Raw genomic sequence first — 13,738 nt, 5'->3', positions numbered from 1 at the left:
CTTCATGCCTTACATGTATGCATTATGTCTTATGTATATTTTGTGTTTGCTTCATGCCCAATATGTTTGCAGCATGTTTGCTCCATGCCTAATAATTGTCAAAATAGGAAATTGATCTAGAGTATATAAGAGCTTTCAAATGCTGCCCTGAAACCTCATCTTATCAAGAAAGCAAATAGATGCCATTAGGTTGATATTTTGTGGTGTTTTACAAAAGCCTATAATTAAAATATCTGAACCTTCTGATGAGTTGGGCTCCTGATTTCTAGATGCTTCTGGCACACCAGGATCAGAAAGATGGGAAGAGGTCAAGAAGTAATAAAAAGGAGTTTTAAATGTTGTTCACAAGCCTGTAGCAGCGGGTATACACTATACAATGAAGTATAGGATGTGTTACCTTACAAACAACCATGAAATATGAGATAGGGATACACCTCACAATCCCCATACATGGTAAGAAATTGTGTATGATATCAAATGCAATAACAACTCCTTGAAGGTACAAACTGAATAACATAAGATAAGCTTGGTATTCCATAGCAGGACACTAGTTATAGGCCAATAGTCATGAAATCAGGTAAGGAGCAGTCTATATTAATAGTACCATCCTCTTGGGCGCACCCGGAGCAAGAGTACATGGATCCTATTCAAGGATCAATATGATCTCTGGATAAAATGTGAACTGAAAAGAAAAACCCACTGAGTATATATATGTATGTACACACACACAAACATACATACATACATACATACATACATATATGCATATGTATGTACACACAAACACATACATATATATATATATATATATATATATATATATATCTATGTATGTATGTATGTATGTATGTATACTACTGTAGACATACATTTTGGGACTGGTTAAAATCCTATCACCAAAGACTGTCCAACCATTTAAGGCATGTGTTGACACCGACAAAATTGTAACTATGGCAGAAACAAAGTGTTGATCCTCAGAAAGGTTTGATGATTCTGCTCATAAACACTGATGCAATTAACCACTCAGTGATGCCATTCCTTATCCTGATGCACCAATTAAAGCTAAAATTCAGAACATAGCTATTTCATGTATGGTATGGTCAATCATCAATAAAGAAAGTGAAACGCATCTATGGACATATGATTTCTTTGCTCTCAAACAATGTTTTTTTATCCAGAATGGTATTATTAGATTTCTACCACCTATGAGGAGATCCTATTATAGAGTAATAAAAAATAATCCATTGAAGAAAGATAGATGATATCATCTACGATGAATCACCATAGTGTTCTATGTTTGCATCTTGGGAAAGAAGACAAGCATTAATTGATAACATCACCAATTATGGTCATAGATGCGTGTCATGCTTCTAATTCTCATCTTAATATACGGAAGGTTCCCTTTCCTACATTGACTCAAAGAAATAAATCTAAGCATATTCCTTGTAGATGAAAAGGGGGAATTGATTTTTGCCTCTTAAGGATGAAAGAAAACTTGTCTTGTGATTACAAACTTTTCCAATTTCCAATGCTTTGGTTATGTTGTTAGTTATGGGCAAAAACATATCCTGGATCAAATTTGCAACTTGAGATAATATCAGACTAGTGCAGTGGAAGTGAATTGGTGATGACTTTTTATAAAACGCAAAGATAGAAGTTGCGAAGACCAAGCCATTCCAAATTGAAGATCATTTCAAACACTCTATCCAGGATCATTGCTTGAGGACGAGCAATCTTGGGAAGGGCAGAGTGTCATATCCCCTGCTAGTGTATGTGTCATGACCCATCATAAGAAGGTACCTGAATAACAAAGAAGGAATATAAGATATTTCCCTGAATCGTAGACTCCCATATACTGATCAGGTCATTAAAGAAAAAAACTAATTAAATACTAGTCGGCCAGCCTTTTTTGTAAATACTACTCGGCTACCTTAATTAATTCTAGTTGGCAATTAAGTAATGATTACATCAAACTTGAAAGGGGACAGCGATTCCTTGCAGGATCGTATCTCTGCAAACTAAAAGGTCATGACCACTCGCAAATGAAGATATAAAAGGAGGATTTCCATTGGGTAAAAAGGATGGTGAAGAATGAGATCTGATCGAATAAAAACCAGAAATAGCAGATAAAAAGTCAACATGTGAAACAAGTAAAGTATAGAAATGTAAGAGACCAATAGAATTATTCCAGCTTTGATTTAGAATAATTAATTACTGCAATTTTTTATCTGAAATATAAGATAGTTCTGATCTGCAAAAAAGGGGAACAGGAAGTTAAGAGATCGATTAAGCAAGTGAGATCTGATAGGAATTTGAAAGACAACAAGTAATTGGATTATTAAGCAGTGATAATCTAAAACTAAATGACAGTATGATATATCAGAAAAAATATTATATTCCTGAAGCAATTGGTATGCTATATGTTGAATCCTATGTTTGTTAGTTTGAGAATTTAATGATATATTTATTTATTTAAGTAATTATGCATTTGATTTTTGTAAGGAAATCATAATATGAAATTGCAAGGGAACATAATAGGGAGGTGCAGGAGTGTGGGCCTCCTCAATTAAGATGTCCACCCATTGAGTTGGTACTTGTGGGCCAAGGGATTGAATTGCCGTGGTTGAATGTTCAGCGCCCTATCGTGCTTTCCCCTCAAGTTTCTGATGTGGTTGATCCTGAGTAATAAGTTATAATGTGCATATTTACAATAAGAGTTTCATTATTATTTGCTTCATGTTGGTTATTTTTCCAAATTGAATTTTTATAGTGTAAGAATACTCTTGTAAATAAATTGTATTATTGGTATTGTTATTTTTGGGCAAAATTCAAGCAATCAAAATTCAAGTAATTCCCGAAGGGGGACATTACAACTCTTGCCTTCACCAATCCAGTGCGTTCTTGGGTTGTGAACCGTTGCGGCATTCATGCTGATGATGTCGCATGTGTTCATGTTTGTGTCAAGCCCTTGTTGGACTGATGTGCTTGCAAGATCTGTGCCCCTGCTGTGCTATTGTGCTCACAAGTCTGGGTTGTTTTGCATTCATGTTGGGGATGAGGTCACTCGATTGTGGCTTCACTGGTTCGTAGCTGTAGTTCAAAAATGTTCATTGATAAAAAAAAATAAAATAAAAAAAATAATGGTATACTTGTAATCTAAAAACATTGAATCTGGCCTATTGTTTATGAAGTTTTCAATTATGATGATTTGACATTTAGAATTGAAGACTATTCTTTGAATGGTTGCCTAACATTAGGGGTTGGACCTTCCACATGAGGGGACATATCTCATGGATTCATGAAGGAAGATTGTTGTAAACAGACTAAGAGTTTGCAACTTCTACTACACCTATATTTTCTTAATGGTCTCCTTTTTCCTAATTTGGTTTTCCCAAATAGAGGCTAGCTCAATTTTTTTATTTTAAATGAAGAAACTGAATCAATTAAACATACCTAGTACAAGTAAATGTGTTGTTAATATTTGACCTTTATCTAGCTCTCTAGCTAATTTTCTATCTACACATCTCCTCTCTATACACATGATTGAATAATGGTATACTTGTACCCTAATTTTTTTGATTGTTGATGAAGTTTTCATGTTTGATGATTTTGACATGTAGAACTAAAGACTATTCTTTGAGTTGTGGCCGAACATTCAGGGGTTTGACATGCCTCATGGAGGAGATCTCTCATGGATTCATGAAGGAAGATTGTTGCAGGCCAGATTGAGAGTTTGCAACTTCTATTACACCCAAATTCTCTAAATTTTTTCCTTTCTCAAATTACTTTTCCAAAATTCAGGTTTTGATCTAAATTTTTATTATAAATGAAGAAACTGAATCAATTACACAAACTTAGTACAAATAGTCATTGAACAAGTGCAAAAAGTTAGTCTAGGAAAATAGAGTCATAGGATTTTTATATTCAGTAAATGGGTTGTCAATATTTGGCCATCATCTAGCTCTCTAGCTAATTTTGCTATCTACATCTCCTCTCGAAACACAATATTGAATAATGGTATTTGTGTAATCTAAATTTTTCTAACTGGGCCCATCGTTGAAGTTTTTATTTGTGATGATTTTGACATCTAGAACTGAAGACTATTCTTTGAATTGTTGTCTAACATTTAGGGGTTGGACATGGCACATGGAGGGCGCCTATCTCATGGATTCATGAAGGAAGATTGTTTCATACCAGATTGAGAGTTTGCAATTACTAAACCCATATTTTCTTATTGGTCTCCTTTCCCCAATTTGGTTTTCCAAAATAGAGGCTCAACTCTAAATTTATATTTGAAAAATTGAATCAATTAAACAAACCTAGTACAAGTCATTGAACAAGTGCACACAAACAGTCCACGAAAATAGAGAGTCATAGGTTTTTAATATTCAGTAAATGGGTTGTTAATATTTGGCCATTATCTAGCTCTCTAGCTAATTTTGCAATCTACATATCTCCTCTGCATACAGATGATTGAATAATTGTAGAGTTGTAACCTAAGCAATTTGAATTTGGCCTATTGTTGATTATGTTTTCATTTGTGACGATTTTTACAGGAAGAACTGAAGACTATTCCTTGAACCATTTCCTAACATTTAAGGGTTGGTCTCGCACATGGAGGGGATCTATCTGATGGATTCATGAAGGTATATTGTTGTAGACGAGACTGAGAGTATTCAACTTCTACTACACTTTTGTTTTCTTAATGGTCCCCTTTTTCCCAATTTAGTTTTCCAAAATTGAGGCCCATCTTTGAATTTATATTTACATGAAGAAATTGAATGAATTGCACAAACCCACTACAAATAGTCATTAAACAAGTGCACAAAAATCGTCTAGAAAAACAAAGAGCCATAGGTTTTTAATATTTAGTAAATGGGTTGTTAATATTTGGTCATTATTTAGCTCTCTAGCTAATTTTGCTATATACACATCTCCTCTCTGTAGACACAATTGATTAAAGGTATAGTTGTAACCTAAAAAATTTCAATTTAGCCTATTGTTGAAGAATTTTGACATGTAGAACTGAAGACTATTCTTTGAACTGTTGCATAACTCTCAGGGGTTGGATGTACCACATGGATGGCATGTATCTCATGGTTTCATGACTGCAAACAGACGAGTATCTGCTACATCTATTTATTTTGAATGCATGCCATACTGTGTAGAACTGAAGACTATTCTTTGAACTGTTGCATAACTCTCAGGGGATGGATGTACCACATGGATGGCATGTATCTCATGAATTAATGACTGCAAACGGACAAGTACCTGCTACATCTATTTATTTTGAATGCATGCCATATTGTGTATGAAGCTACAACTATGTTTTTTAGGTATAATAAATAAATGCAATAATGTTTCATAATTTAGGAATATTCGTTGTAAGTTTTCTAATATTGATTAGTTATTGTATTTAATTTCTTTTTGGTTACATGATTTATTGATTATGAAATGCTTGAGAAGGTTTCTACACTGTTTAGGCCAAAGCTCATGACTGCTGGTGCTAAAGTATATCCTCAAGACATTGACAATACTCACTTTTGGGAGGTATAGCAGTGGTTTATTTTGACATAATTTTTGATGAATTGAACCATTCTTAACTAATTGTCTTCTCCAAAAATTTTGTATTTTCAGTATGGTGACATCTTTTGTAAGTTCATGTTGATTGTAGCTTGTAGCCACGTACAATTTGGTGGACTTTTAGGCCTTGCTCAGTGATGGATTTATTTGTATAAAGATAGAATATAGAAATTCTCACAAACCATGATGAAGTTTTCTTGAATTAATTGATTGGAAAAAGTATCAATTTGGCAAAATTGTGAGTTTTGTTTGTTTTCTTTTTGATTCTCTGTTGGTGATGAAGTCAAGTTGATTGGGTATTGACAATATGCGAGTAAGATTGGAAATGCAGGTCTTAAGGCTTTCTACTGGGATTTAAGCTCTCCCAGCCTTCCTGGTTGGTGGTGTAGGTGCTCTTGTTTGGATGGTGGAATACTACTTTTTAGTCGTCATTTATTTTAGTAGTTTGACTTTTGATAGGTAACATGGTAAACTGCAGCATGATATATTATTACTGTAAGATTTGTTTGTTATGAATGTAGTCTTCTTAACTCCTATTGCAAACCTCAATTAGAGAAGAGCTTTTGACTGATATGAAGCATCTTTAGCCTATTAAGTGAGATTTCTTATGTTTGTTATGAACGTAGTCTTCTTAACTGCTATTGCAAAGCTCAATCAGAGAAGAGCCTTTTCTTGATATGATAAATGTCTAGGCTATCAAATGGAATTTCTTATGTTTACTGGCCTTTTTGACTTTTTGAATTTCTGTTGCAGGGGAGTTGTAATGCCTTGCTTATAATAAATGTTTTGGGATAATTTTTTGACCTTCCATGGTCAGTGCCCTTATTCATTTAATTTAATGGGCAGTTCATTGATGGAAAATGTCTTTGCTTTATAAGGATTTATTGGGAATGACTCATGCAAGTAGGTTACTTTGTTGCTTAATTTGAGGTGATGGCCATGCAAGTTTCTGTGTATTAGATATCATTTCTATCATTTGTATAACTGTGAAGTCCTCATAGAGGGTTAATTTGTTTAGGAACTTGCTTTGCAGATTGCAATCGACATGGAACATGCAATTCAACTGAAATCTGTGATTGTGAACTGGGTCAAACTGGTGTGATCCATTCATTTAAATTTTCTTTTTTTTTTCATGACTACTCTCTGTTTAGCGTGATCTTTGTCAAATGGTGCATTTAGAAATTAGACCATGGTGTTATTTATGCAAACGAAGTTTTCACAATTTTTAATTAATGAACACTCCCCTCTTCTTCTTACATTAAATAGTCGAGACCTTTGACAAATTGTGTTAATTTGCTGCTGGATGTAGTGAGAAAATGTAGCTTACATGGAGGCATTTGTGATAATTAACCCTTCCATAAAGTGCAGGGGGTAAGCATGTGGCCATATGTTGTTGGAGAATTGTGCAGTGTGAGAAGGTGAAGGCTAGGGCCCTATGGAGCTGCTATTTGAATGTAAGTGGCTATGACTTCTGATTGCTTGTTTCTCCTAGTGAGATTTACACTTCCTTTTGGGCTATCTTCCAATATATTTACAATTCATGGACCCTTGGGAGTTTTCATCTTAGAATAGATACAAGCTTTAATAACGAGTGCTTTCAAATTATTAATATTTATGGGTTGGTTACGTAGTAAATGACTCACAATGTAAATTCCATCTTTCTAGCAACTAGAGAATTGCAAGACACAATTTCTCAAGCACTTCCAGGCTATGTTTCAATATATTTATAGTTAATGGACCCTAGGGAGTCTTTGACATAGATTAGATAGAAGGTTCAATCATGTCTGTCTTAGAATAGATAAAAGGTTTTATCATGAGTGCTATAAGTTTTTGATATCTATGGGTTAACTATGTAGTATATGATTTATTATGTAAATTCCATCTTTCTAGCAGTGATAGATTCAGAAGAGACCCAAATTTACTGTTTTGCATTTTACTAAAATCTATTATTGGAAATTAATTAATAAAATTTTGTATGACTCACAACTGAAAACCATTAGGTATTATCAGAATCAAGCCAGTGTTAACCTCAAACAATCCTCAGTTACTGAGAGTAAACAAGTTGAGCTTGACCAATTAATTGTTGCTTTTATTTCCCATTTTGTGCATCAAAGATCCAATTTGAGTAAAGCAAGATTAATAAATTTTTCCAGTCATTTGAGTCTTCTGGCTATTTGGGCTATTTGGACACTCTCATTGGATGTGCCTTATCGGAAGATTAACGAACTTCCAAGTAGTGCAAATCATCTTTCCTAATGAGATTGTTTTTAAATCGACAAGCAACAATATCTAACAAGGTCTGTTTCTTTCCTGTGAGTTGTTTGTTATTGTGAATCCTTTCTCATTCCATCAAGACATTAATAAAATAATGGTAATTTTGAACATCTCCCCAGTTTGCAACATAGGTATATTATTTTATAGTTCTCAGTAATCCAAAATAAGTACGGCAAAATAAAAATTAGGTTAATGAGGTTAATGAATTTGGAAGTCATTTAGTGAACATCAAAAAAAATAGACTGATATTGTGGTAGGTTAGAGGGATGATGGTAAAGGAAGTCTATCAAAGAATTTACAATTTGAGCCAAAGCAATACATAAAAGCAGAAGTATTTAGTACCCTATTATGTCAAAGCTTTCTTTGCAAGTACTGGTGAAATTTTAATTACAGAATGGGCATATGTGAGAGCATAGTTTTTGATAAGCTTTTCTCTAAGTCCGGCAGATCCTTTCTCTCAGCTTTTGTCTATAGTTGGCTCAGAGGGATGATGTTAAAGGAAGTGTATCAAAGGATTTAGATTTTGAGCTTCACCAATACATAAAAACCCAAAGTATTTAGTAACCTATTATGTCAAAGCTTTCTTTGCAAGTATTGGTGAAATTTTAGTTTCAGAATGGGCGTATGTCATAGCAGAGGTTTCCCTAAGCTTTTCTCTCATACCAGTAGGTTCTTTAGCTCTTAGGTTTTAGATATTTAAAAGCATCCGTGCTAATGGATTTGTGGTTTTAGATTAGTAGCCTTTAGTGAACCTTTGGCTGCTTTTTATAAAAATATTTTAAATGGGTTTATACTGCATAGCCTTCTTTCAACTCAGTGCTGTTACCATAGGTTAGAAAGTGACATCATGGGTCCTATCACTCACTTTCATCTATTAGACTAAAATGGTGCAAAGTGTATATCAGCTTTGATCTATGAAAATCAGTTCCTTGTTCACATCATACACACAAGTACTTCATGTTGCTTTGTGTGGGTTTTTTTTTAATTTTTAAGAGTGCTTGTAATCAAACTTTTTTTATGACATAAGACAGGCAAGATTCCTATCACTGAAGATAGGCTTAATTGCATATTTGGGTTTATATTATCAGTCTATTTCAAAGCTGTCTTGTCTTTTTTTTTTATTATAGAAAAAACGTTTTTATGACAGGCATTATGTCCTTTTTTCCCAGTTTAGTTTGTCACTACTCTGTTGCAACTATGTAATTAAAATGTATGAAAATTGGTGTTAGTACTGATATGGTTTTATTTGATCAGTTGTACTTTTTTTGAATGTTTTTTGTATATTATTATGCAATATAAAAATATATTGGTCTTTTTAAAACTGTTTTAGATGAGTTTGATAGTCACAATGATTCATTCTATTTAGCAAAGCCTTTTCTGATACCATAGCTTACATATTGGACATATGAAAGTAGATCGAGAACGATAGGTTTGTAGATTCTTATTATCAGTCCACTTGTGACATTTTTCTGGTTTATAAAATATTTCCTTTTTCCTTAGACTATCATGATATTGCGTTTAATTAGTTCAATTTGTGTAAACAGACTGAAACTGGTAGATTTGTGGTTTATTATACAGTCGTATCTGTTTAGGGATGTAATAGGACCAGAATTTATGGATGTATGCATTTACGTTGAACCGATGAAAAACACACCTGTCAAGTCAATCATTAGAATGACTGTTCAAGTATCTTTCAACCATAGATTAATTATTCCAACAATACCAACCATTTTTCTTATTCAGAGGTTGGACTTTTCAAATTGAGGGCATCTATCTCATAGATTCATGAAGGAAGATTGTTGCTGATGCAAATTCTCTGGTCACATTTTTCCCAATTCAGCTTTTTAAAATTGAGGCTCAGCTTTAAAGTTTTATTTTAAATGAAGAAGTTGAATCAATTAAACAAACCTAGTACAAATAGTCTTTAAATAAGTTTAAAAAAATAGAGTAGTAAAACAGAGTCATAGGTTCTCAGAAATCTGGGTTTTTAATATTTGACCATTATCTAGCTCTCTAGCTAATTTATCCGACCGGACATCTCCTCACATGATTGAATAATGGTAGATTTGTAATATAGGAAAATTGAATCTGGCCTATTGTTGATGAAGTTTTTGTTTTTGATGATTTTGACATGTAGAACTGAATACTATCCTTTGAACTGTTGCCTAACATTCAGGGCTTGGACCCACTACATGGAGGGCATCTATCTCATGGATTCATGGAGGAAGATTGTTGAAAATCAGACTGAGAGTTTGCAACTTCTACTACACCCATATTTTCTTAATAGTCTCCTTTTTCCCAAATTGGTTTTCAAATATTGAGGCTCAGCTCAAAATTTTTATTTTAAATGAAGAAATTGAATCAATTACACAAACCTAGTACAAAATGGATTGTTAATATTTGGCCATTATCTAGCTCTCTAGCGAATTTTGCTATCTACACATCTCCTCTATGTACACATGATTGAATAATGGTTTATTTATAACCTTAAAGATTGAATTTGGCTTATTGTTGATGAAGTTTTGATTTGTGATGAGTTTATTCACAGGTTTGACCAGCCACATGGAGGGCCACTATCTCATGGATTCATGAAGGAAGATTCTTTGAGACCAGACTGAGAGTTTGCAACTTCTATACCCATATTTTCTTCATTGCCTCTTGTTTGCAAATTTGGTTCTTTGAAATTGAGACTCAACTCTATATTTTCATTTTAAATGAAGAAATTGAATCAATTAAACAAACCCAATACAAGTAGTCATTAAACAAGTGCACAAAAATAATCTAGGAAAATAGAAAGTCATAGGTTTTCAGTACTCAGTAAATGGACTGTAAATATCTGGTCATCATTCAACTTTATAGCTATTTTTCCTATCTGCACATAACACATGATTGAATGATGGTATAATTGTAACCTAACTTTTTTGAATCTGGCCTATCATTGATGAAGTTTTTTTGTGATGATTTTGACATGTAGAACTAAAGACAATTCTTTTAGCTATTGCATAACATTTAGGGGTTGGAACAGCCACATGGAGGGCATCAATCTGAATGATTCATGAATGATGATTGTGGCAGACCAGACTAAGAGTCTGCAACTTCTACTACACCCATTTAAGTTTTCCAAATTCGAGGCTCAAGTCTAAATTTTAATTTCAAATTACGAAGCTGGATGAATTACACAAACCTAGTACATATAGACATGATACAAGCATGCAAAATTAGTCTAGTAAAACGAAGAGTCATAGGTTTTGGTGCAGGAGCACCCACAAGTCCATTATGCTTCCAATAGGCAAAAGTTGGAAATTTGCTTTGGTTTGGGTTATTTCATGTTCATAGGGTCATTTTAGGCTAATGTTAATCATATGGTGTCATTTTGGGGGTTTATATTGATTTTCCCAGGTTTTATTGGATGTATTTTAATGTATATATCTGATTCAATCTGATACTTGCATTCTTGGAATTCTATGTGTTCTCAAATTGAATAACATTATACTATATATATTCCTTTGGAGAGGCATGTCCTTGAACGGACATGTCTCTCCTTTAATTATAATAATTTAATCAATATTATAATGTTTCATCAATCAATTATTAATTTAGAATAATATAATAGATTAATATTAAATATTAAATTTTATATGATTAATAATAATATAATAATATAACATAATAATATATTATTATTAATCAACATATATTATATGTATTCTAAATGATCATTCGACTGAAGCTACAAACATTAACACTCCCTCTTAGCTAGGGAGGATGATCAAACATAATGTGTAGTGATCTCCCATGTCAACACTTATGGCCCTCACCATAGCTACACAAAACATAATTAACACTCCCTCTTTGCTAGGGAAGATAAAATCAATGCAAATGCATTAAGTCTAGATTAATTATGGAATAGAGAAAATATTATCTCACTATGATATCAGGAAGTATGGTATAAACAAGAATATCAAGGCACATGATATTCACCTTAACTCAAAAATATCATCTCATGATATTGGGAGTATTTGCATCGACCATATGATGCTCATCACAGGGGACCATAGTCTCAAGGTGTGAATTTGCCTCCGTCGGTGATTCTATTCACAAGATCTTGCGTGGATTGCCTCTGTCGGCAATTCTATCCATAAGCTCTTGTGTGGATTGCCTCAGTTGGTGATTCTATCCATGAGCTCTCACGTGAATTGCCTCAGTCGGCGATTCTATCCACAAGCTCTTACGTGGATTGCCTCAGTCGGCGATTCTATCCATGAGCTCTCACGTGAATTGCCTCAGTCGGCGATTCTATCCATGAGCTCTCACGTGGATTGCCTCAGTCGGCGATTCTATCCACAAGCTCTTATCAGTTTGCCTTTGCAGATGCGAAGACCAAGCAATTATATCTTCTTTGTTCACCACATGTATCGTATGTAATTTTATTCAACAAGGGTGGCGGATATATATCATTTGTCTTCATTGGATCGTGCCTCCACAGGGGGTCACGATCCTATGTGGAACCACGTGGTTCCACATAGGGTCGTGACCCCTGTGTGGAGCCACGATCCTTCTACACCGGTGGGATTACTTAAACCAAACATAACAATAACAAACTAGTATGTTAGTTTAATACTAAATTAAATTGCAAGTATAAAATTGAATTTTCTGGGCGCTAAAACAGATTATGATTTTAGAGTTACGACTGAGACTAAATTTAACACTCCCTCTTAGTCTTAGGAGTATAGACCTAAAACTTAATTTAGCTGAACACTAATCTCATGATAATTACATCACCTAGGTGTGAAGAATCAGCCTTTGATTCTAAGGATGTACTCACTTTGATATCCATGTTTTAAGTATTAGCCTGTGATACTAAGGATATACTCACTTTGATATCCCTGTTATAAGTATCAGCCTGTGATACTAAGGATATACTCACTTTGATATCCTTGTTATAGTATGTGCACTGACATTAATCCACTTACATAATGTCTACTATAACTTATCATATTACTGATATTCAAATTGTCTGATTTTCAGTTTATATGATCTTCCAAACATTTATAAGATCGTCACCTTACAATGTTAAAATACAAGTGTTCATTAACTAGAGAATCGTCATCCTTTAGGAATGAACATAGGGAAAGGTTACATAATTCATATACTCAAGTATATGACCAAGAAGTTTACATAATTTTAGACATCAATTACATTTTAACCATACCAAGATACCTCCTGAAGTGATCAATTTTCACTCTTGCTAGGGGTTTGGTGAGAATGTCAGCTGTGTGATCTCCTGTATTGACATATTCCAGTCTTATTACCTTTCTCTCTGTCATGTCTCTTACATAGTGATATGGGATCTCAATGTGCTTGGATCTATCATGGAAAACTGGATTCACTGAAAGTTTAATGCAGCTCTGATTGTCACAATGAATGATAGTAGGCTTCAGACTTTCACCAAACAGTCCTACTATCAATTTCCTCAACCATATGGCTTCCTTAGTTGCCATGGATGTAGCTATATATTCAGCTTCTGTGGAGCTCTGAGCTACAGATGATTGTTTTCTGCAGATCCAAGATACCATAGCTGATCCCAAGCTGAAACAGCATCCTGAAGTGCTCTTCTTGTCTATCACGCTTCCAACCCAGTCTGAATCAAAGTATCCATGTAGGTTCAATGCAGTGTGTTCATAATGCAGTCCATAGTCCAAGGTACCTTGAAGATATCTCAATATATGCTTTACTGCAACCAAATGTATTTCTTTGGGTTCAACCATGTGTTGGCTGAGTGCATTTATTGCATAACATATATCAGGTCTGGTATTGACTAGGTACATTAATGATCCAATAATCTGTCTGTATAATGTTGGATCTGCAAATTTGGAATCTG

This window comes from Cryptomeria japonica, chromosome 10, assembly GCF_030272615.1.
Source record: "Cryptomeria japonica chromosome 10, Sugi_1.0, whole genome shotgun sequence".
Taxonomy (NCBI): domain Eukaryota; kingdom Viridiplantae; phylum Streptophyta; class Pinopsida; order Cupressales; family Cupressaceae; genus Cryptomeria; species Cryptomeria japonica.
The sequence above is the reverse complement of the archived record's forward strand: the minus strand, read 5'-3'. Positions refer to the sequence as shown.